The sequence below is a fragment of the Montipora foliosa genome, chromosome 2 (genome assembly GCF_036669935.1).
Source record: "Montipora foliosa isolate CH-2021 chromosome 2, ASM3666993v2, whole genome shotgun sequence".
Classification (NCBI taxonomy): Eukaryota; Metazoa; Cnidaria; class Anthozoa; order Scleractinia; family Acroporidae; genus Montipora; species Montipora foliosa.
In genome coordinates, this window is record NC_090870.1 from 15,986,314 (window position 1) to 16,011,516 (window position 25,203).

The 25,203-nt window shown below is 38.7% G+C and overlaps 1 long non-coding RNA gene across 1 annotated transcript; it reads left to right on the forward strand.

Annotated features, from left to right (window-relative positions):
• Positions 1-15,846: 15,846 nt before the first annotated feature.
• LOC137989954 (uncharacterized) lies at positions 15,847-24,100 on the forward strand. Its single transcript, XR_011121088.1, has 2 exons — positions 15,847-16,286; positions 22,503-24,100. It is a non-coding gene; the product is annotated as an uncharacterized lncRNA (long non-coding RNA).
• Positions 24,101-25,203: the final 1,103 nt, after the last annotated feature.

Here is a 25,203-nt window from a genome sequence, read left to right on the forward strand (position 1 = left end):
GCTACACGGCCAACGTTTGTAAAAACGTATAAAACTAACCCTTCTTGTACTTGTACATGTTCATTGCCGTAACTTTATCATCTTCAGTTCCCACGGCCTGCTCCCGGCTGACCTTGTAGCTCAGTCGGTAGAGCAGTGGTGATCTAACCAGAAGGTCGTGGGTTTATTTCCCACCCTGGTCAGAGTAACGCTCACATGGTTCATATGGGTCTTTGCCATAAGGCTTTCGCCGATTTGGCCATGTAATGGCTATTTTTGAATTAAACATTTCGAAACTCAAAGTAAGATTCGCGCTGTTGACAGTAAAGAGTTTGGAATTAACACTTATTTAAGAGAAGAAAAAACATTGTTTCAGTTTTGTCCTTATTTCTTTACGCCACAGTCAGTCGTATAGATTGCACTAGTGTTTTTGCCTTGCGGCACTGCTTGCTGATTCCTTTGAACATTTTTACGTTTTTGGTTTTTTAAATTCACTTTTCTCTTTGCTCTATCGTCGTCGGCAATACTTAGAACAAATGATATGATGGTGCCCATTTTACATGACTTCATTTGACTTACATTATTTTAATATGACTTGTTTTGGCAAAATATAATTTTGCCCAGATCGACTCAGTGACCGGTGGATAAAGTGTTTGCCATGACTGTCAGGATCACAACGAAATTTATAAATGGCTTCATTTTAGCTTTAAAATATCTTCTATGGAACTTTCTTCCTCCTCAAGTATAAACACATAAGCCTGCAGTAAGAACGGAGAGTTACTAATTTGCCAAAATCGCCAAAATTACCACTCTGAATGGGGCCCCTTCGTCACCTCATAGGAACACTCGCCGTATTTGCCATTTTCACCAACATGTGCATTTTGGGAACTTAGGGTAAAATTTAGTGAATTGTCACTATTTTCGCCATTGGTCAAACTTTGGCGAATTGTTGCCGTTTTCGACATTGCGTGCATTTCTGGACGAGGCAAAAAATTGTAAACAAAGATTCTCCTATAGAGTATGCTCGGGAACGTCATTCAACAAAGATTGAACTCTTGAGCCAGATTTCGCCATCCGACAACATCATACAACGAAAGGAGTTGTTTGGCACCGTAGTTGACGAAATGTGAAAAGTTACGGGACCACTCATCGTGATATTTCTCTCCCAAAAAAGAGTTTGAAGAGAAGTGTAAGAGTCTAAAACAAAGAAAATTTAAATTAAGTTGCTTTGTTTTGGAAGTTCCTGAGCACAATTTGCTCTCCAGTATGGCGGATTTTTTACCATGTGATCGCCAGCTGTAAAGGGTAAATTGTGTATGCATGGGTCTACTGCATATAGACAGCAACTACCGAGATGCCTTGCGCACTTTTGTTTATGCTGTCATTTGGCTTGAAGTAACGAGTGAGAAACAAATGGACGACAAAAAGCTACAGAGGAATCAATACTAGAAAGCTGACCAATCGAATAAAAAGTATAATTGAAACGAATAAAGCGCCGCTGCCGCTCTTGGACTAATGAAATATCGCGTATTTCGGAATGATTTCTTACGCGACTCGTGTCGCCAGAAATACGGGTCGCATTGAATAAAAAAACAAATTTCAGTAATGTACATAACGCCTTCCAAACTAAAATGTGGTATACCAATTTAGGAAAATTCGGAAGAAATACTGAGAATCACCTCAAAAATGGCTGTTTTTTCCTTGCAAAATGAAAACTTGTTTCGGAAAACAGCTTTTTTATGATACAGGCTTTGAAGTTTCGTCGGAAATTAATGTAAAATTGGCAGAAAATGAAATGTGGAGTTTCCACGGAAATTCATAATCGCCACTTAATTCCAGGGAGGGTTCTTTGTAGTTTACTCTGAATCTTAAAATTGTGTTAAAATTCACAGGGAAAGTTTCCCTGTTTGCAAGGAATCACAAAATTCCTCCAAGCAACTTCCTATTCTTTATCTGAACTCCCTGAGCGTGTCTTAGCCACGCATGAGAAGCCAAATGATCTTCTCGAGAGTTTTCCTCATAGAAAACGGGTGAGAGGATTCAGAATTTCTGTTCCCCCCATGAACAAAGGAGAGAATTCAGAATTTCTGATCCCTCTCCCTCACAAAACACTGGAGAGGATGCAGAATTTCTGATCCCCCAATGAACACAGGAGAGGATTCAGAATTTCTGATCCCCCCATGAACACGGGAGAGGATTCAGAATTTCTGATCCCCCCATGAACACAGGGGAGGATTCAGAATTTCTGATCCCCCACAAAATACAGGAGAGGATTTTCTTCCACGCAACAAAGGTGCAATAAATGCATTCGCCTAAAAAAAAAAAAACCGAGACGTTAAAAACTATTCCATGCGGATATCATAATATAAATAGAACCCTAATGTTTACGATATATATAGTTTTCAAAAAATTGTAAGGGTCACTTTTGAAAATGTGTGTTGACTAGCATACGAAATGTCAAGTTTTATTAAAATGCGTTGGAATACAATGTTTACCACCGCTGTTTGTGTTATTTTCTTATTCAGACTCTAACAATTTAAAAAAATCTAGGAATTCTACAAAATGTGTCACACAAGTTTCAGTTGGGACTTGTTATTTGATTAACAAAGTCCTCTTCAATAATTATTGAAAGTACGGATGGGAGACGAATGATACAGTATACTATACTCTGTTGATAACACATCATCAGCTCTTTCCGTAAGTATTAAATGCTTATCTCAAGGAGGCTGGAAAGGGTTTTCAGCTGAGCGCGCGCGCGTAAGCCATACACGCAATTCGTGAGCTGCTCACGTCAGCCCATGCTTCAAATGGGTCACCAGAAGTAAACAAATGCCGCTAATTTCGCTCACCTTTCTCCTAATTTCAATATATAAGGAATATAAATAGACAACTCCTATTCACGAAAACTACGAAACTTCTGCACAAACGGCTTAATGGTGTCTTAAATACGATTGTGTTGGCCTGCAGCTCCACTCACGTGCGGACTCGAGTGTGTGGGTGACGCATGCGTACATGCTGATCTAGTAAAACCCTCATTTTTCCTGATTTTGCAACTTTACTCGTTTATATCACTGCTTCCGGACGGTGAATTTCTTTCATTTTCTGCATGTGAGCTTAGATTAATTTAAACCGTTTGTCTTTCAAACTTTAAAAAATTCTATAGGTGAAAAAAAAAAAAAGTTAGAAACAAATTTCAAAAAAACTGATTTTTCCGAAAAACTGGCCTACAGATTTTGTTGAATTTTAAATATTTTAGAGAGTATTTCTAACATTATCTGGTGACGCTTAATGGGAAAATTTCACCGTCCCGTTTCTTCAAAAAAGACAACATATGCTGATTTTAAGGCTCAAAAAAATGCCTAATATCGTTGCCATGGTAACGTTATTTTGGAGGAAAATATAATGTGAGATATGTACAATGAGTACTTAATACCCTGGCCAAATTTCGTCTTGATATGATTTCCCTAACTGTATCTAAGGACAGAATATGTTTATTTGTTTGAAAAAATAAGAAACTATTTCGAGCCTCCTTGAGGCCGGTTTACACGGTACAATTTGTCGGCCGGTTTTGTCGGGCTGATAAGTCGTACCGTGTAAATTGTGTTAAACTTCTTTCCTCAAAAGATCTTCCCGTTGTCTGTCAAGTATCCGCCATTTGTGCGCACTGGCCGCTCGCGTACCGTTTGATTGACATGGCACTTTCTCTCGGTGTCGGCCCGACTTTAAAAAATCTGTTGCAATGCAAGAGATTTTTTAATCGGACCGATCTTTTATTTCGGTGAATCAATCGTTCATCGAGTGTCAAAATACAAGCTAGATTTGTGCTCCGACGCTGTCGGGCCGATAAATCGGGCAGACGAATCGTTCCGTGTAAACCAGAGAAGAAGTTTTTAGTATCTTTGCAAAGAGCCATTTGATACCAAATAAAGTCATCATCTACATCATTTACCTCTAAGAACAACAATCAGCTTCTCTATCATCACTCGGGACAGCAATAAATTCTATGCTATCGACTGTGAAAGAGGTTATTCACTCTTCCGCGAGCGCTGGATCCCACAAAAGGAAAAGGGATGGACTCAGCGACTCGGATGTTGATGAGCACGAGGGTGATGACGCCATCACTGAGTCAGTGGATCTAACCGAGGCGTGTGAAGAGCTGATCAGTGCAGATAAACGGCCAGAGCAGTTACCAGAAGGCGATCGAAGAGAGCGTTCTTGCCGGACTGTCAAAGATTTATGACCCCGAAGGAGCTGTGAGTGATGCTGTTCGCACACAATTGGCAAACCTTGTTGACAAAATGGTGAAAAATAAGTTGTCGGAGGAGAATGCAAAAGACAAACTGGCCAAGTACAACAGGCCTCAAAATTGTGAAAACGTAGTAAGTACAAGGGTTAATCCTCAAATTTGGGCTAAAATGAGATCCAGCTCAAATTCAAGGGACTTGAGGTTGAGGATGCACAAGATTGAAACTAGCATGCTAAAGAGTACTAGTATGCATCCTATCATTAGTCTGACAGGCAAACTTTTGAGTCTGAAAAGTAACCCTAAAACTGTTAGCAAGGAAGATGTGTCTTCGTTCCTTGGACTCGCTTTGGATTCATTGACTCTTATGGCAAATTTTGTCTATGAATTCAACCTTAGTAGACGAGAACTGATTAGGCCTGATCTCAACGAGCAATACAAACAACTTTGCAGCTCCCAAACTCCAATATCAAAATTTTTGTTTGGAGATGACCTGCCCAAGGCAGCCAAGGAAATAAGCGAAACCAACAAGGTCAGCCAACGGTTGTCTTATCCCGAGCATGGAACAAACTCAAAGCATGGAGCCAATAACTTCATACGACAAGGATCACCCTACTCAAACCATCAACAACATTTTTGTACCAGGGCCAAGGCCAACGGGGGAAAACTCAAAGTAGCTCATGATCAATTGGGAAGCCAGGTGAGCCTGCTTTTTCTCCATCAATTCCATGCATGGCAGGTAGATTGAAAAATTATGTTCACAAATGGCACACCATTACTTCAGATCAAAGTATCCTTGATGTTAGAGGGGTCACAATTGACTTTATCACAAAACCCACTCAACGTTTTGTACCAAACCAGTACAAATTTAATCCATTGGAGATTACGATAATTGATGAGCAGATTGCATGTTTTCTTGAGAGGGGGATCATTGAGAGAGCCACACACTCAAATGGAGTGTGCATTTCCAACATTTTCATACGTCCGAAGAAAGATGGCTCCTATCGACTTATTCTTAACCTCAAACAACTAAATGAGTCGGTAGAATATCACCATTTTAAAATGGAGAATCTTAGGAATGCAATCACTCTTATGACCCCAAACTGTATCATGGAGTCCATTGATTTAAAGGTTGCCTATCATTCGGTCTCAGTCAACAAAAATCACAGGAAATACTTGAGATTCATTTGGAAACATCAGCTTTTTCAATTTACCTGACTTCCAAATGGTTTAAAAGTTGTGCTCCTAGAATATTTATAAAAATCCCTAAACCAATTTATGTATGCAACGCTTCGTTCCCAAGGATTTGAAAATGTGGCATGGGCTACATTGATGACTCCTTTCTTCAGGGAGGCACTGTAGCACTAATGTTGCTGTCACCACCAAGCTACTCACAGATCTTGGTTTCATTTTGAACCATGAGAAATCTGTTTTTAAACCGAAACAGGTTATCACCTTTCTACGGTTTGTTTTGAATTCTGTCAGCTACAAAATTAGTCACAAAAATGGTGGTTGTTTTTCCTGGTGTCATGCATGGACCACTTTTTTATACATTAGGCAATTAGAACTCGACAAAGTTATGGCCTTGAGAGCTAGCAGAGGCGATTTCAATGCGCTGATGACCCTTTCAGAGACATCAAAGTCTGACCTGCAGTGGTGGATTACACACCCACACACCACTTTCAATCTGGTATCTCATGGTAGTCCCAGTGTCACTATTTACTCTGATGCATCTTTGTCTGGCTGGGGTGGTGTACTGAATGATGTTTCCACTGAGGGTCTCTTTTTAGAGCAAGAACAGACCAACCACATTAATTATCTTGAGATTTTGGCTTGTTTTCTCACACTTCAAACTTTCTTTTCTAGTCTGAGAGACTGTCATATCAAAGCAATGATAGACAATACAACCGCAATTTCATATATTAACAACATGGGTGGTAGAACTATTCAATGCAATAAACTAACTAGGAAGTTGTGGTTGTGGTGTATCGAAGGAATTTATGGATTACTGCAACACACATTCCAGGAAAGCTTAATGTTTTAGCTGATAATGAGTCAAGGCACACTTTCCATGACACAGAGTGGAAAATTGATCCAGCCATTTTTAAGAGGGTATCTGCATTCTCGGGCAAACCATTCATAGATCTTTTTGCCTCAAGACTGAATTTCCCGTTGAGACCCTTTGTCCTATGGACACCAGATCCCCAAGCTTTTGCAATTGATGCTTTCTCTATCAGCTGGACGGAGCACATTTTCTATGCTTTTCCCCCTTTGCTATAATCAACAGGGTTTTACAGGCGACAGAACAGGATCAATCACGAGGTGTAATCATTGTCCCAGTGTGGACCACTCACATTTGGTTTCCCCGTCTTCTGCGGATGTTGGTGGGCCATCCTGTTCTCCTACCATGTTACTCTCAGCTACCGACGCTGCCAACCAACCTTCAATTGCGGAACCCCCTACACAACAAGTTAAAGTTAATGGCATGCAAGTTGTCTGGGATTCATTGTGAGCAAGAGGAGTTTCGGAGAAAGCTTCACCTGTTATTCTCAAGTCCTTGAGGATCCACTCAAAAACAATATCAGGTCTTAACAGTGCTCGAAATTAGCGGTCGTCCGATGGTCCCAGACGACCAGAAAGTTTACCGGGTGACCAGTTTTTGGTAAAGTGAAAAGCCTGGTTGCCCGAAGAAAAAACTACGGACGACCCAGCCAAAAAAGAAAATGAATTAACCAATAACAAAAATATCATAATACTCTTTGTTTGTTCCTCTTGGGACCATTGTAAGTCCCAAGAGAAAATAAAAACAATGCTAATGCAAAGTTTGGAGGGACAAACAAAGAGTATTAGGCCCGTTTTAAGCGTCGCATTTCACATGTGTCGAATCTAATGCAAATGAGAAAAATGTATTGTTTTCGCTCATTTGCATTGGATTCGGCTCATGTAAAATGCGACGTTTAAAACGGGCCTTATGGTATTTTTGATAGTGGCTATTTGCATAAGCTGCAGCCGACTCACTTTTCGCTTTTTTGTTGTCATTGTCCAATAATATTGTAAAGTCATCAATAATGAATTTGCCGCATCCGAGTATTTTCTCGTAGTTTGAATATATGTCGCTTTTACAAAAAATGTAAGATAGGAAAATGCAAGAGACGATATCGCAAAAATGCAGGCGATAAAGATCGAAGACTCGTTTCGAAAATACTGAAAGTTAAACCGAAACTTCCACAAAAATACCACAGGCGCACACTTAGAACCATGGAATACCCAGCTCCACCTTTCCTAATGGGCAACCAAGCATTTATCAGGGCGACCAAATTTACGGATTTAGTTGCCCGGCCTTTGAAACAGGGAAAACCTGGAATTTTTTTTAAATTTCGAGCGCTGGGTCTATCTTCAGAAGTGGTAACATTTTTGCAGTAAAAGGGGTTTGGATCCCTGCTCAGTTCCTCCCATAAAGGCTCTGGATTTTTTAGCTGAGTTGTTTGAACAGGGTCTAGGCTATAGTACTCTAAATACGGCCAGATCTGCATTATCACAAGTCTTGCCTCCTAAAGCTGGGGTTTCCTTTTGCGATCTGTCTCTCATTAGACAACTTATGAAACCGGTTTTTCAAGAAAAGCCTGCTCTTCTACGCTATACTGTTACGTGGGACCCAGCCTTGCTGCTGAACGTCTTAAAAAGTCAAGCTTCAATTTAAAAACTAGACCTTAAAATGTTGACTTTTAAAACAGTTACTTTGTCAACCCTCCTTTCTGCTCAGAGGATACAAACTGGTCATCTAGATATTCGCAATTTGAAGACTTAAGTGAGTCTATTGGAGGTAAGTTAAAACAGACCAGGCCAGGCTATCACCTTCATGAGCTTGAGTTTGCAGCCTACTTCCCTGATAAAAACCTTTGTCCAGTTTTTACTGTTCGGGAGTATTTGTCCCGGACAAAACCTCTTCGGGGTAAGGTTACCATCTTATTTATCAGTTTTGTGAGACCATATAGGCCAGTCGGTAAGAGTACAGTTTCACGTTGGGTTAAAACCACTCTAGGTTTGGCAGGGGTTTGACCTGACCCGTTTTAAACCGCACAGTATTAGGGCGGCATCTACCTCTGCTGCATCCCAAGTAAGTGTCCCTCTGGCAACCATTAACGGCACAGCAGGATGGTCCAACCAGTGTACGTTTGCTCTGTATTATCAGAAAGAGGTTCATAAACAGGGTGATTATGCTACCTGGATTTTAAATGCGTCACTGTCCGCATTGTAGTTTTTTGTCAAAAGAATTGCACATTTTTTCCCCTGTTAATGCGTCATTAAATTTATTGAAAGTTATTGTTTACCAATTTCGGTTTCGGCGGCGGATAGCCGTGGTCAATACAATGAGCTTCGTGCACGAGAGACACGACAAAAGAGGTTATGAAGAGAAGAGCAACCTTTTCTGACTGATTTACGTATTCAGCGTCTATCAAGACTCATTCAACTTAATGCAGCTTGTAGGATTATTTATATTAAAAGGCCTTCTTGTAGCGAGGATATTCCACTTAAAATGGGAAACAATTCCTTTCTTTGCACACGTAATTGTGCAGTAAGGATACTTAGTTCACGTGATAGAAACTGAAGTAAAATTACTAAAGACCATTTTTACAGGACAAACATTTCATTTGGATAGATCATTTCTTATTTGACAAAGCCAAAACAATGGCTTAATAACGTGGGAAGTTTAAAATTAATTTACCGTGCTCAGACTTACCGCTTAAAAAGACCAATTTAGGCCTAGTTTGTACGTCGCGCTATCTCAGACGAATTTAATTCCAATTAAATTCAACCTTCCGTCGACATTAATTGTACCGTGGTTTTACACGTCGAAATTAATGGGTCGAATTATGGTCGAATTTATTTCTCAGCCGGAATGCAATGCACCTGGTCAGAGGCATAATTAATAATGTACGAAAATAACTGATGACGCCTTACACCCAAACCGGCCTGAACAGGCCAGACTTCGTATTCTTGCATTGTAAAGGATTTTCTCCAGTTAAATTTTGTTTATTTATTCAATTCACTTTTTACTACTTATTTTTAATTTTTAATCAATTTTCTCTATCTATTTCCCTTTATCTATTTATTTTTTATTTTATTTTATTTAAGCTTTGTCTAAGAAAGTTCCTCCCTTTTAATACACTCTTGTACTTCTGGTTGTTTTTGAAATTAAAATTTTAATTCCACACAGAGTTTTTTTCTTTTGATAACCTTATTGTGGAGTTGAGAGTTTGCTTTGTGAACATCTCCCCCTCATTTTACAGACTAACCCTAACTTTTGTCTATTATTTTTCCTCAACTTACCATCCACACACACATAGTTCCCCCCAAAATACCTGCTGACAAGTGAATGTTCTAGTTAGTGGAGAGAAACCCCTTCTTGTAAGGCGGATTCTAATAAAAACACAATTGGGGAAGCCACAAAGGTTGCTTGTGAAACTGCTGCTATTGCTATTAAATAACAAACCCACTTTTGTCAAGTGACTGAAAATTGGATCCTACAATGATAAGTAAGAACATTAATCAATCAATTTTGTTTTTATTTACATGTACATGCATGTCCTGCTTTACACCTTGGAGTTACACTGACATGTTCTCCTACTTTCTTAGAACTTTTTTTATCATTTAGTCCTTGTTACAAGTTTTCCATCACCTATAAATGAGGTGTCTCAAAAACGAAGACCCTATGACCTTAAAAACTTAAAAAAAGGAACCCAAAACACTCAATTTGACTAACCCTAGGACTAAAGTTGTTTTTTAGGCCTTGAGTGTCACAGGGCCAATTATACATCCGACTAGAAATGATGTCCGGCCACACGTGGAGCATGGACACTCAGTTAAATATGGTAGATTACCCAGCTTTCCCTTTGAAACAAGTTATAGCGGAGGAAGGACTTAAACTTCACTTTAGGTCTAGTGATGAAAGGATATATGAAATGGATCATATATGAACAGTTACTGCAGATATGAAATCAAGTGAAGCTATTAGAACATTAGAACCCACAAATGACCAGCTCCCAACATCAGTGGCTTCATAGCTCAGTTGGTTAGAGCATTGCACCGGTATCGCGAGGTCACGGGTTCAAACCCCGTTGAAGTCCTGAATTTTTCAGGCTTCTCTACGCAATTGCAAAAAATTGCGTTCAAATCTGCGAGGATCTACTTGATTTCATATCTGCAGTTCATATATGATGCATTTCATATATGACTTCATCATTGATTCATTCCTCACAGGAACATTACAACCCACAAATGACTAGCTCCCAATGTCAGTGGCTTCATAACTCAGTTGGTTAGAGCGCGGTACCGGTATCGCGAGGTCACGGGTTCAAACCCCGTTGAAGTCCTGAATTTTTCAGGCTTCTCTACGCAATTTCAAAAATTGCGTTCATAATTGCGAGGATCATATATGTAGCTTCACTTGATTTAGGCCTAGTGTCAGTCAAATTGAGAGTTTTGGCTTACCTATTTTGAATTTTCAGGGTCTTAGGGTCTTAATTTTTGCAACACCTGCTAGAAACGTATGGAATAAAGAGTTCTGCATGTTGAAGTATATTACACGTACATGCACCGGCCCTTGCTCTTGTAGAACATTTCTTTGTATACCGTGATGTCAATTCCACTGATACACACTGCTCTCCCTATACTGTACGTTGCCTGTCAATTGACAACAATGATTAAAATATAAATATCTCCACAACAAGTATCAAGGCATACTATATGTATCACACACCATCATCATGGGCTTTGGTTATTGCTGTGAATCCTGATACCACATTGTCATCTTCACCAATGATTGTTATTTCTTCAATATTATTCTGCCCAACCTACAAAGAAAAAAATGATGTTAAGAAAGAATTATGCTTTTTTTTTACCTCCAAGGTGTTACTGTACTGAATCTTAGTGTTAAAGTAATCCTAGCGTCTGTTACTGGTATAATAATATACATGAAAGAATTACTCGATTTTGATTGGCTGAGAACAGTGCAGTTCAAGTGTAAGACTGTGCAAAAAGTGTACATTGTGTAATACCACTGCAAATTACCCATTGAAATTCTGGATTATGATTGGCTAATAAGCAATAACATTTGGTCAGAACCAATCAAACCTCTTGTTTTCAAATCAAGCGTGCGCCCTGGATGGCGCAATATTTCCCTGAATGCGTGATACCCTTTCGTAGAATATGAAGAATTCTGCAGATCTCGGAGGATGTTATCCACCTCGGCCCTCGGCCTTGGTGGATAACACCCTCCTCGACCTGCAGAATTCTGCATATCCTACCCAGCCTCATTCAATAATTGCTAAATATTACAAAGTCGCACATGATATTTCTCGGGCAATTTGGAATAAAGATTTTTGCAAAGACTGCAAATAGGCCATTTCCGAGTTCATGTCTGCCTCCTCTTCAAAGCGAGTCTAAGTGCAAAGTTTTTGTGATGGTAATTAGTTCTACTTTACATATGAATAAAAACTAATTTTCATAACAAAAACTTCGCACTCAGACTCGCTTTGAAGATGAGGCAGGCCAGAACTCGGAAATGGCCTATTGCACTCACCCTACCACAGGTGCCCCAAGCTCAGTGTGAGGGAATATAAGAGTTGTATGGGAAGACAAGACCTGAGACTTGACAAGATAATTTTACGAAAAAATTATCAATTAAAAGGCCTAATCTTATTGCCACTGGGGGTCGCTTCCTTCCTGTGAGGTTTTTTTTCCACATTTGACACGAAGTGAGCCATTATCAGTTCCTTGGTTGTCAATGGTTATAGTAAAATGCATGTACCAAGGATGAACACTCAATTCGCACGAGGCCACCAAATTCAGTCAAATATTCCTGGTTAAAATATTCCCACTGTTCAAATTCCACCGTAGAATCCAAGGGCAGGTTTTTCTTTCATTTCAATCCGCTAGCCGTGCAATTGAAGCCCTGCCAGCGAGGTCAGGCGGCTCTTAATGTCCCAAATGAATCGATAAAACGATTGAAAAGAACCTCTTTAACAATCAACACCACAGGGCGACCGTTGAGTTTTCGTAGTCTCTGACGAGGTTTCCAGCAAAGAAAGAGTCAGAAAAAGTCAAAAATCCATACAAACGTCTCTAATTTTGAGGCTGTGTCCCCATTTAAACCATATAAACTCTTCAGTTTTTTGCGATTTCTGTAATATTCATAAACTGAATAGGCAAGTACAGTGATTTTCACCTCACCTATTTCGAAATAGAAGATCCATGATAGGATTTTCCAGTTGTCCCAAATCTGATAATTTTTTTAAAGAGTTTATGTGGTGTCGGGGGACGCAGCCTCAAAATTATATGGATTTTTAAGGATGTTTTTAAGTCTGAAACTTGGTCTCTGTTCGACCAAAAACCATCAACCTTGGACAGATGGCCAATCTCAATGTTATTGTTCATGTGATGGTGTCAATTTATCGATTGGTTCAAATTTAAAACTCGTCCCAGTTCCGAAATGGTCTATGGGAATACGGTCAAACTTGGTTTGGTTGTCACGTGATTGACAGAACTTTCGTCCGTCCGTACAGTCTCTGTGGGAGGGGGATGGGAGACTAAGAAAAGGAAGAGAGGGGAATCTTGCAAATGCAGCTTTGTGGTTCCTTTAAGGCGCGGATGACCGAATTTTCTTGGCTGGAAACTTTTGTGCAGCCCGCATTTATCCCACTGGCCTTCGTCACTTTTACACGGGATAAAGAGCAGGAAAGAGCACGAGAGAAGAGGCGACGAAATTTGAAAAATTTAAGGGAAGAAAGCCTCGAGAGAAGCCGAGGAAGGGGAAGAAGAGAATTTCAATGAAGAACACCATAAAACGGCTTTAGAGAAATAGACGGCAGGAGACAAAACACTTATTTACAACGGGTAGCTCTGAGGTGTTTTCCTTCTTAATTAATGCTTGCCTCGCTGTCTCAAAAAAGCACGAAGAAGGCCCGGAAACGTTTGCAATTCCGTGTTCGCAGAGATTTTGACAAATTTCAACAATCACACATCTCGTCGCTATTCAAGCTTACAGCAGACATCATTGGAGAATTTTCTCGTCAGTCATCATTTTCTATTTCGTCAGACATATTTTAACCGAACTCTCGACGCCGTATAAATTTATATTGGCCATGGATTTTCAACAAATGCACATGTCAGCAATATTTCAGAGGCACCCAACGATAATCTTCGTTGAAATATGTGTTCGAGAGAGTCAAACTGTTCTAAGAATTTCGGTTCTACGTTGCCAGACAGCTACAGATTTCTTTACTAAAATGATCACCTAAAAGATTCACAACCAGGGTAAAGTAGTCCTTTACCTTTTCGGAAGCTGGTATTTTTGCAATTTTTGGCACTTAAAAGGTCACCTAGCAAATACGGATAAGCAAATGGTTCAGTGGAAGTTCTTGGAAGGCAACGTTCAAGGGGCACCCAACGAATCTGTTCCTCACATTATCTGTTCCCCAGAGGAATCTTGCTGGCTGGCAAAAATACAGGTGTTTCGATGAGCTGGCTGGGAAATTTTGTTATTGATAGACGTTTTGCCTGGGAATTACTGACTTTTTCTAGTATTTTAACCCGAGCTGGCTGTAGAAACTCTGAAGCCTGAGGACGACTAAAAAAAAAAAAAAAAAGAAAAAAGAAAAGAAAAAGAACCCCATAAACATACGACGACTGGTCAGAGTGAGTGCGCTTGCGGAAAAAAAACCTGTTTTGTCCCGGTTTTGTCGCTTTTGTTCAGTCGTTTCGGATCGCGGGATTTGAAAGCGCGCAGAATTCCTTGCTGGGAAATAAATTTGATCAGCTGGCTGGGAAACCAACCAATTTTATCTAGCTGACTGGGAAATTTCTTGTGTGTCTTGCTGGGAAAAAGGAACAGATAATGTTTGCCCAGCAACACAGAAAAACACCTGAAAATGCCTTAATAACATTTATTTTCATTAACTGGGGTATAATAATACATTTTACAACAAATTGATCGTTGGGTCACTGGAAAATTTGGACCATTTACAGACTTCATAAAATGTCTGTAAATAATAAATTTACAGACTTTAACACTTAACCCCATAAATATAAAATGTTTGTAAATTTATTTTACAGATATTTTACAGAGTTTTGTTGAGTAAAGCTCTATAAAATGTCTGTAAAATGTTTATAAATTATTGGAGCTACAACAAGAGGAAATACTTGAAATTTACAGACTTTATAAAATCTTGCAAAAATGTCTATAAATCGAAAATTTACAAAGATTTTACGCCGTTTGGTCATGTCTCATAAAATGTCTGTAAATTGCACTCTATCATCATGCGTGTCCTGTCTAAGTTACCAAATGGTTTTGGATCTGTATGCCCTGTTCACGATGATTTTGAGTGTCGAATATATATTACCTAATTAAATTATGTAGGAAACTGTTGAATTAGCCCTGCATGTTGCACTGAGTTCGGTTTATCAAAAGTTCGCCGGTTGCAACCTCTAAAATGCCTATCGGTATGTGTTTTAATAGTTCGACTTGGATCAAGTCTTAGGCCCTGTTGCTATGGAGAAAAGTTGTCCTCGGAAGATGGTCACCCTCCCAGCCGGGTCTTTAGCTAGCGTTTATGTGAGAAAAGAACTAACCTTTTTCCCTGAGTCAAGAGCTGCCCGGCTCAGTTTCGATCATCAGGAGACTGGGAAGATAGTACTCGTGCATTCTCTCATCATCTTGCCTCGACCAAGTTGACTCCACTGAGCGAGCCAAAGTGTTAACATGGAATAAAGTTGGCCTGGCCAGGAGGGCGACCCTACCTAGGTGGGTTTCCCTTCTAGCCGAGCCATTTTTTTTCCTCATGTAATGTAGGAAAAGTTGGCTGGTCCAGGGTAACTCCGGTAAGCGAGTGACCCTTCTTCCCGGGACAATTTTTCTCCATATAAACGGGTACTTAGGGCCTCACAAGATTAGACCGTTTTAGTTGTTTACAACAATTGCGAAGGCCATAAAATCTGTGTAAATTGACACAAGCTGGCCATAAAATAGTTTTTTTGCGTAAATTTCGTGTAAATTGCTGGGATGAATCATGCAAATAACATGTAAATCGAGGCCTTTGTGATATAGGAGTCCCAGCACAGAATGAGATTGAGAAAGTAATGTAGGCTAGTAAGCAGACTTTACCATGCCCCTTGAAAAAAGAAAAAAAAAAATAGCATTGGTGTTTAGCTGCCCAAATTAATCGTACGGGTTTCAGTCAATTAACGTGGGTGCTTTCATAGCCCGTAGCTGCAGGTGAGAATTACTTCTTATGAAATAATGATCGAAAATCCGGCAGCCATATTTGTTATTTAAGTGATTAGTACCCAGTCTCTTGAGAAAAACACAAAAGGAAATCTCAAAAGGAACACACTTTCCCCCGTTCCATATTTTGATTAAGGAAATTTGCTCTGCATCTTTAAAGCAGAAAATTCTCCCCGGTTCTTCCACCCAAAATGAAAGCGCCCCAGGAATCGCACTGGGCTCACAACGGGTTGTGATTGGATGTTGGCACAAAGAGAAGGATTGTGGACATTTCACAATAATTACATGATCCACCAACTTTGTCCGCCATTATGAATTGCCCCGCCGCAAGGACTCTGGGAACGAGATCGGTTTGAATTATCGGTTTGTTTTTCGCGCGGGCGATCAATGCATGTGCTCTTCCTCTCTTTTTCCCTTGTTGGACGACCAAAATTGGATCTTTGCGATTCCTTAACATTTTTTTCGGGTGAAATGGCACGCATTCCACCAAATAAACCCAGTAAACATCGACGGAATCCGGAAGAAAGGGCAACGACAATTCAGGTCAGATAATCAGCATTCGCCAGAAAGATACACGCCAGTGACTCGATTCAACCTCAGACAGTCTCCGAAAGGGTTAATCGGTGAAGACTTCATGGCAAAAATAGAGACCTTCTTCAAAACGTAAAGGGAGTTCTACGAACGTTTGGAACAAAGGGTGGCCTGGCCGAACAGCTACATTTAGCGAATGGGCGGGAAGATTGAAAAGATCCGAAAAGCAAAAGACTGCCGGAGGAGTTTTCGGTAAGTCGTCATCTTACTTACAAACCTGATTTAAGTTTAAATGGCTTAAAATTTTAAAGTTTTGTTCCCTTGTTCCCCGCCCAATTTACTTTCAAACTTGTACCCAGCTTTTTGCTCCCTAAAATTGTTTATGTCGCCTTGTTCCTAAGACATTTTGTCATTTTTCCTCTGTTCCCCAGTTCAAAATAGCCATCTTCCCTCGTTTCCCAAAACGCCAAGGAGGGCCTCAGCACAGTTATTACTTTTGCAGACCTACTCCCTTATTAATTTCACTTTATATTGTATTAAGGCCCTTTAAGGCAATAACAATAATAACGAATAGGAAATTACATGTAATATATGGATCTCTGTATACCCAGCCCCTTATTCGCCACTTGCAGATGCCTTGTTCTTCAAACGATGCCACTACAAGAGCACAATAGTGGCCGGTTATTCTGTAGGTACTCCCTTGTCACCTGTATAACTACATGTACCTTCACTGGCTTCTCATGCAAGAGGAGCCAGAGCAAGCTAAATTTTGGACTGGGCGCTTAATAAGATTACTTCTTTGACACTAGGTTTCACTGAAAGGTCGGTTACACTTCAGAAGAAACCACCTGGGAGATTATCTCGCTTTGGTCTCCCATTAATTGTCAATACCTCCGTCAATCCCACCCAAATAAAGTATCTTGATGACAAATCTTACTTCCATCAATTTGACCAAAATATAAATTATCTAATTTCTTTGATTGTCCAAGATAAGGCGGTTCTGTGGACTTGATCGCTAGGTTATTGTTCCAGATGTGCTGCAACAGTATTTGCACAGAAAAAGCAAGTTAAAGCATGGCCTAAAAGTTGATTCGAAAGAGTATACAAAATTAAATTTACAGCTATGCTATTAATAATTAATTGTGTAGCACATACCTGAGGTATACAATCCTTAACTCACTGTCACACCATTTTACTTTGTTACCTCTTGGGTAGCATATACCTGAGGTATACAATCTATTAACTCACTGTTTCACCAGTTCACTTTGTAACCTCTTGGGTAGCATATACCTGAGGTATACAATCCATATCTCACTGTGTCACCATTTCACTCTGTAACCTCTTGGGTAGCATATACCTGAGGTATACAATCCATAACTCACTGTGTCACCATTTCACTTTGTAACCTCTTGGGTAGCATATACCTGAGGTATACAATCTATTAACTCACTGTGTCACCATTTCACTTTGTAACCTCTTGGGTAGCATATACCTGAGGTATACAATCCATAACTCACTGTGTCACCATTTCACTTTGTAACCTCTTGGGTAGCATATACCTGAGGTATACAATCCATAACTCACTGTGTCACCATTTCACTTTGTAACCTCTTGGGTAGCATATACCTGAGGTATACAATCCATAACTCACTCTTTCACCATTTCACTTTGTAACCTCTTGGGTAGCATATACCTGAGGTATACAATCTATTAACTCACTGGGATTTTTATGTTTCCCATATTTCTTACACTGGATGTAAGTACAACAAAGAAACAACTGATCACCTGAAAAGGCTGACAAAAATCAAATTTAATTCAAGATCAGTTAAAGAAAGTCACGGTAATGTTTGTACATGTACATTATTGAAAATTACTCCTTTTATAAATGAAACAAATTTTCTGAACAAAATAGCTTTCAATGTCTATCCTATAGAGAATTCTTTACAGAGAGACAAACACTTGACATTGACAATTTTTGTTGTTTAAAGTGCATATCCTATAATTATATTGCACATGTTTTATTGTCTTTTCATCATAGGAGAAAGAGGGAAGGAGAATTCGAGTGCCCTTTTTTATAAGTTCTTCACTAGACCTAAAAGTTACTACGCCAAATCCTCATGAATGAGTTAATTTACGAGTGCAGTGTGTCCGAGAAAGAATAGGGAGTTTAAGCAAATCACTACGGATGGTGCTACTACGGCTGCCGTGACTGAAAAGGTCTGGGGAGACTACGTCTCAGTGGTCTGCTAAATTTTAAGTTTAACAAAGCAAAATACAAGGAAACATGGGCTAAAGGTGTTTAAAATCTCATTTATTTAGTTTCTTACCTTCAAATGGCTTCGCTGAAAGGACGATGGCCGTTGTTCGCCATGCTAGGACGAACAGATTATTTCTGAGCAAAAGCAAATGCTATACACCTTGTACAATAACAACAATTTGATGGATGAAATATACAATTTCAGAGACAAATATCTCAAAGAATATCGAGTGAAAAAGACACATGTATCTATACTCAAAGAAGCAAAATAGCATCGTATAGTATCCAGATATAAAACATCTTCACTAAATCCTCAAAGCAAACTTAACCGAAGAAAAACAACCACGCGCTGAACTCACTTCGCCATTCCAACACCTTTGCCAAAACCTATCGTAAGTTCATAATACGGATTTACAAGCTTATGAGAGGCAACCTTGACACAATCCTTGACTTAAATTGACTTTGAAGGATATAGTATCCAACAGAATTCTTAAAATGCCGAGATGTCAGTTGAAAAGGGCCAGAGAAGCAAAATAAACCCGACGTAGTAGCCACTACGGCAAAACATCGCCACTCGCGTAGTCAGATTTCACACTACGGCTGGATACAACCGACGTACATGCGCAGTGTTTCATTTTGGGAGAAATTTACTTCCGGCAGCCGTATTAGCGCCAGCCGTAGCGATTTGCTTAAAGTCACTAATCTCTGTTGCAACTGTCCAGTATTTTGCTTGCAAATAGACATTGGGCCACCATATAAGTTGAAATTCTCTTCTACGCGACCACTCACCCTCTTTGCATTTAAGAAGACTTCTCGATCTGATCAGTGCTTGTCGTTCCCCAACGACTGCCAGCACGCTGCCCAACTGAAGCAATTTTATCCTGTGCCGTCAAGCCAGTAAAAGCTCATATCTCCTCATTGTGACAAAAATAGGCCCTCTCTTTTAGCGGTACTGCTGTTAGATTAAACAAATCCGCAAGCCTGGCAATATCGCATTTACTTTTGTTGTGAAATGAGGAGTTAAACATTAAAGTAACTGCCTGGTGTGTCAGATGATGACAAGAAAATAATATAAACAGACATGGAACGATTCACATGGAGAATTAACTCTTTCGGTTCTACATTTACTATTTTTATTCCTGTGTCATACTGCACTACGTGATCTCAATCTTAACAACTTTAATGAACAGTTACAGTGTTATTATTATTGACGTGTGGTTTGGGATCATGTTGCTTTTTCACACCTTCGTTCCTAGACTGTGAGAAAAAGTATTCTAGGAATTTAACCTTGCGTTCAAATTTCTTTGATGGGCCGCGCAAAAATTTGGCCGGCTCTGGCTCCTTGTGCAAACAATGTCAATGTCATGTTCAGTAATGTGAAGCCCTTTATACCTAGTCATAAAAAGATTTAACCAATCAGTCAATAACTGCACAGCATATATTCGGCTGTATTCCACATTGCTTGTGCAGGTTGATATGTAACTATTTCCTATGACATGGTATACAAGCTTTCTCGCTTGTTACTTGTCACTTGCTTGTTTGCATGTACATGTATGTGGGCCTTAACAAAAAAAAATTCAGTTGTCTTCTGGGGTATTCCATAGTAGACTACTCAAAAGCATTTGCATTACTAGCATTTTTCATGAAACATTGATAAAGCTACCGGTAAAATTTACTGCTTGTAAGAGCACTTATTACCACCTGCAAACACTCAGAAGGTCGCTTATCCTTTGCAGAACCTCCAACATTAACCAATTGCTTTACGGGTGTGAAAAGGTGCCATACCTGTTGCGCTGAAAACTAGGGAGAACCCTGTACATGTACTGTTATGTAGTAGAGCTAGCCATCTAAATACACCAATCATATTGTGATGCAGTTAATATTGCAATTTCTCCCACCAAAACCTCAAATTTTATTTGATGAGTACTTAACCCATTCATCCCTGAAGAGGCCCCCATTGACGAGTAAAATCGTCTGGCATTAGACAGAGTAAAATCTATAAGTGTCACTCAGAATTTTATCATTCTGTAATACAATTCAGAAGTTTTCATTGGCCCTGCCATCCTGGTGTATGAGCTAATATTCCATGCTCTACAAAATGATGGAAAGGGTACATGTCAGCTGAAAATATACAGTTACACAATGAAGTCAGTAGATTTCTCTCTATTTTGGGGACATTTTCAATAAAACAATATTATTGCGTTCAGGCTTGTTGGATATGAAATAACCAGTCGAGCATGGAAAACAAACTTGACCAACATATCCTAATAATGATAATGATAATGATAATAATAATAATAATAATTCGTGAAGCATAATTTAGCTTGTTATGTGGAGTGAAGCTAATAAGCAAAAGATCATTAGGATAATTTGTCATTTGTTTTGTTTGTTAGTTTGTAAATTTTTACTAAACCGATTGACTCCTGGGAGTTTACTCTGTGCAATGCCAGACGATTTTCTGATCATTTTGTACTTTGCAACCACCTCATAGTCCATACCTTGTCATGGTGGGGTTGCTTGTGTACCTCAATGACCCGGAGCTAGCCCAATGAGAAATTCAGCATAGGAAAATGCTGTTTGTTGTTTTTGAGTAGAGGTCAGACTGAAACACACTACAGTGTACATTTATGTAATAGACAGAATACAGCCTTAGGCTGCTAGCTGGATACCAGACCTGAAGGACATTGATCAGTTTCAATGTAATCTTTAAAAGTATCTATAATATTAAATTATTATTGCAAAACAGATTGCATTTTAAATAATTTCTTGTATGTGATAGTCTATTTTTGACTTTTGTTATCAAAAGGCACAACCAGTCTCTTTTTAATCATTTTTATTTTACCCTAACGAGTTCTGTCTCTCTCGGGTAGTCAGTCCATTTTTTACTGTTGTTATCTGAAAGCAGAACCAATTTTGTAATAATAATTATTAAATGTACTAATGAGTTCTGTCTCTCTTGGGTAGTCAGTCCAGTTTGGACTGTTGTTATCTGAAGGCAGAACCAATTTTGTAATAATTATTATTTTGTACTAATGAGTTCTGTCTCTCTTGGGTAGTCAGTCCAGTTTGGACTGTTGTTATCTGAAGGCAGAACCAATTTTGTAATTATTATTATCTTGTGCTAATGAGTTTTGTCTCTCTTGGGTAGTCATTCCAGTTTTGGACTGTTGTTATCTGAAGGCAGAACCAATTTTGTAATAACTATTATCTTGTACTAATGCGTTCTGTCTCTCTTGGGTAGTCAGTCCAGTTTTGGACTGTTGTTATCTGAAGGCAGAACCAATTTTGTAATAACTATTATTTTGTACTAATGAGTTCTGTCTCTCTTGGGTAGTCAGTCCAGTTTTGGACTGTTGTTATCTGAAGGCAGAACCAATGTTGTAATAATAATTATTTTGTGCTAATGAGTTCTGTCTCTCTTGGGTAGTCAGTCCAGTTTGGACTGTTGTTATCTGAAGGCAGAACCAATTTTGTAATAATTATTATTTTGCGCTAACGAGTTCTGTCTCTCTTGGGTAGTCAGTCCAGTTTGGACTGTTGTTATCTGAAGGCAGAACCAATTTTGTAATAATTATTATTTTGTACTCATAAGTTCTGTCTCTCTTGGGTAGTCAGTCTAGTTTTGGACTGTTGTTATCTGAAGGCAGAACCAATTTTGTACATACAAAGCATAAGTAAATTGAAAATAACTGAACTCAAAAAGCGAGTTATGCGTATTTGCCACAGTGTTGCAGAATTGTGCGAGCAAGAATTACTCTAAAATCCTCGCGAATTGATGCACGCCACACGAGCTACACGGGGCAAAGTCTCTGGAAAATGTTCCCTGAATGACGTTTTGTGGATTTATGCTTCTCCATTGTGACTTAAAAGGTGTAAAAAAAGTAACTGAATATGTCAGAAGCGGACTCTGATGCGATATCTGCGACACCTAAACTTGCGAAATGAGTTTTTGAGTTACACTTAATGATTAGCAAAGGGTGATTTCAAATCACTGTAAGCTCATTTGCATATATTTTTTTGTCTGCCTAAGCTCATCATGGTAAGATACAAGTTTCTTGCAATAATTCCTTTAGCTCTTAGCTTCATTATTCAGTTTCACCTACACAGGAACATTGCTTATGAATGGCAAAGTGATTTGTTACAACATTCTTCGAAAATGGTATTATGAAATTATATAAATTGATTGATTGACTGGTGTGACTCTTTTCCAGGGCCTTCATGTACTTCAACCACAAGATGCAGTGCTGAAGGAAATTGAGCATTGAAATTTAATTGGAGGGAATTTCCTGAGATGCAAGAAACAGACAGTGCTGATTGCAAATTGTGATGCAATTGTGAATAATAATTGATGTGTTTGTGTCAAAACTTGCGAGGGTAGAGGTTTATTGCCATTTTGGATATACCTTGTGAACATTATTAGGTCAAACTGTTTTAGCTGGGTCAAGTAAATGCAACAATCAGTGACTTCTCTGTTCATATACTGTAAGTTTTTTGACAAAAATCAAGAAAGGTTTCACTGTCCCTTGGGTCTGAGGAAATTGTCAGTCATCGTTCAGTGGCAAATACATCAAACACAAGTGATCTCTTTCTAATTAACACATCTGCATGTGGCAACAATGATTTAAAGATAATTAGTCATAGCATACTAATTTGTAGTATTTTTCATCTGAACTGGTGGGTGGCACACCTCATACAGTTGGATGTAACTTGTAAATTCGGTCTAACTATGCAGTTAATTTGTCATAGTATACTAATTTGTAGTATTTTTCATCGGAACTGGCGGGTGGCACACCTCATACAGTTGGATGTAACTTGTAAATTCGGTCTAACCATGCAGTTCATTTGTCATAGTATACTAATTTGTAGTATTTTTTCATCTGAACTGGCGGGTGGCACACCACATACAGTTGGATGTAACTTGTAAATTCAGTCTAACCATGCAGTTAATTTGTCATAGTATACTAATTTGTAGTATTTTTCATCGGAACTGGCGGGTGGCACACCTCATACAGTTGGATGTAACTTGTAAATTCGGTCTAACCAGGCAGTTCATTTGTCATAGTATACTAATTTGTAGTATTTTTCATCTGAACTGGCGGGTGGCGCACCTCAAACAGTTCGATGTAACTTGTAAATTCGGTCTAACCATGCAGTTAATTTGTCATAGTATACTAATTTGTAGTATTTTTCATCTGAACTGGTGGGTGGCACACCTCATACAGTTCAATGTAACTTGTAAATTCGGTCTAACCATGCAGTTAATTTGTCATAGTATACTAATTTGTAGTATTTTTCATCGGAACTGGTGGGTGGCACACCTCATACAGTTCGATGTAACTTGTAAATTCGGTCTAACCATGCAGTTAATTTGTCATAGTATACTAATTTGAATTTTTTTTCATCTGAACTGGCGGGTGGCACACCTCATACAGTTTGATGTAACTTGCAAAGTAGGTGTACCCATGCAGGTAATCCATGTGGTTAATTTGTTTTAGTATGGTAGTATTACCCAACTGAACTGGCAGGTGAACTGTAAACCCGGAGGTAAGCCGCACCCTGACCTTACCAGCTGAATTTTACGGAAAAAAGTTTTTTGACAGAAAACAAAAGAAATCCAAAGCCTAGTCTTTAGAAGTCAAGTTCATCCACTGTTCATCAAACATTAACTCACTATTCACTAATATTGAAACGGAAAATACTTTAATGTAATGAACATCACTTTTATCAACTTGGACATATGATTGATCTTTTTCTGGTATTTGTTGACAGGAATTTCTTAAACACAGTTTTGCCATAGATTTTTTTGCATTACAACAAGAATATGAGCGGAACGTTTGTAGCTTAGTACATGCAACTAGGCATAAAATTGGATGAAAAGATGGAAAACTGGCCACCAGAGGCAGCCTTTTTCAGATCTTCCCGCAGATAAGCCGCGCCCATTTCTAAGAACTATATTTGTAATTGGGGTAACATAAGCCAGAATTTTATACTTACCGGTATTTAATAATAATGAAATCCCTTGCATATATTTTATTCCTTATTTTGATGAATTTGTATGTTATCAAATAGTGATGAGTGAATTTAGGGAATAATTTCACACATGCGTTGTCCAGAATCAAATAATTTCATAAGCCTTAAGGCAAGAAAAATTATTTGATTTTGGACAAAACACAAGTGGAATTTCATCAGCTATAAATCATGGTTGACAAACCGCAATCATAGGACGTGGGTTTTTTCGAAAGTGGACACCATTTTGGCACGGTAGAAAAAGTTGCCATGGTAACTCATGTTATTAATTGAATTATTTTATTGAACTTATTGCAAGAATTTTATTGTACACTTAGATTCTATTGAAAGTAATATAAACAAATGATTATTGTTAGATTTGAAATAAAAATTTATGCATTCACAAACTCTAGAAGTTGTTCTTTTTTCTACGTAAAATCGACTAACCTTTCATCCATTTCACTTTTTATTAACATTTCCTGGCTTACGTCAGGTTTTAAATGCTATTATTTACAGAGATATTGTAAACATTTTGCTGAGATTTTGTGCACTAAAACACCAACATTTTAAAAACATTTCACATACTTTACCCCTCCAGTTGTACAGACATTTTATTGACATTTCCTGCCTTCTGTCAGATTTTAAATACTTAATTTACAGAGATATTGTGAACATTTTGCTGAGATTTTGTGCACTAAAACACCAACATTTTAAAAACATTTCACATACTTTTCCCTCCAGTTTTTTGAGGGTTTTTGTAGACATTTTATAGACATTTCATGCATTCTTTTCACTCACTTTTTACCGAGATAACACTGACATTTTATATGGATGGATTTACAGAGATTTTTTCTCGTGTAAATTTTACAGAGAAAGTAAAGAGATTTTACAGACATTTTGTACTTA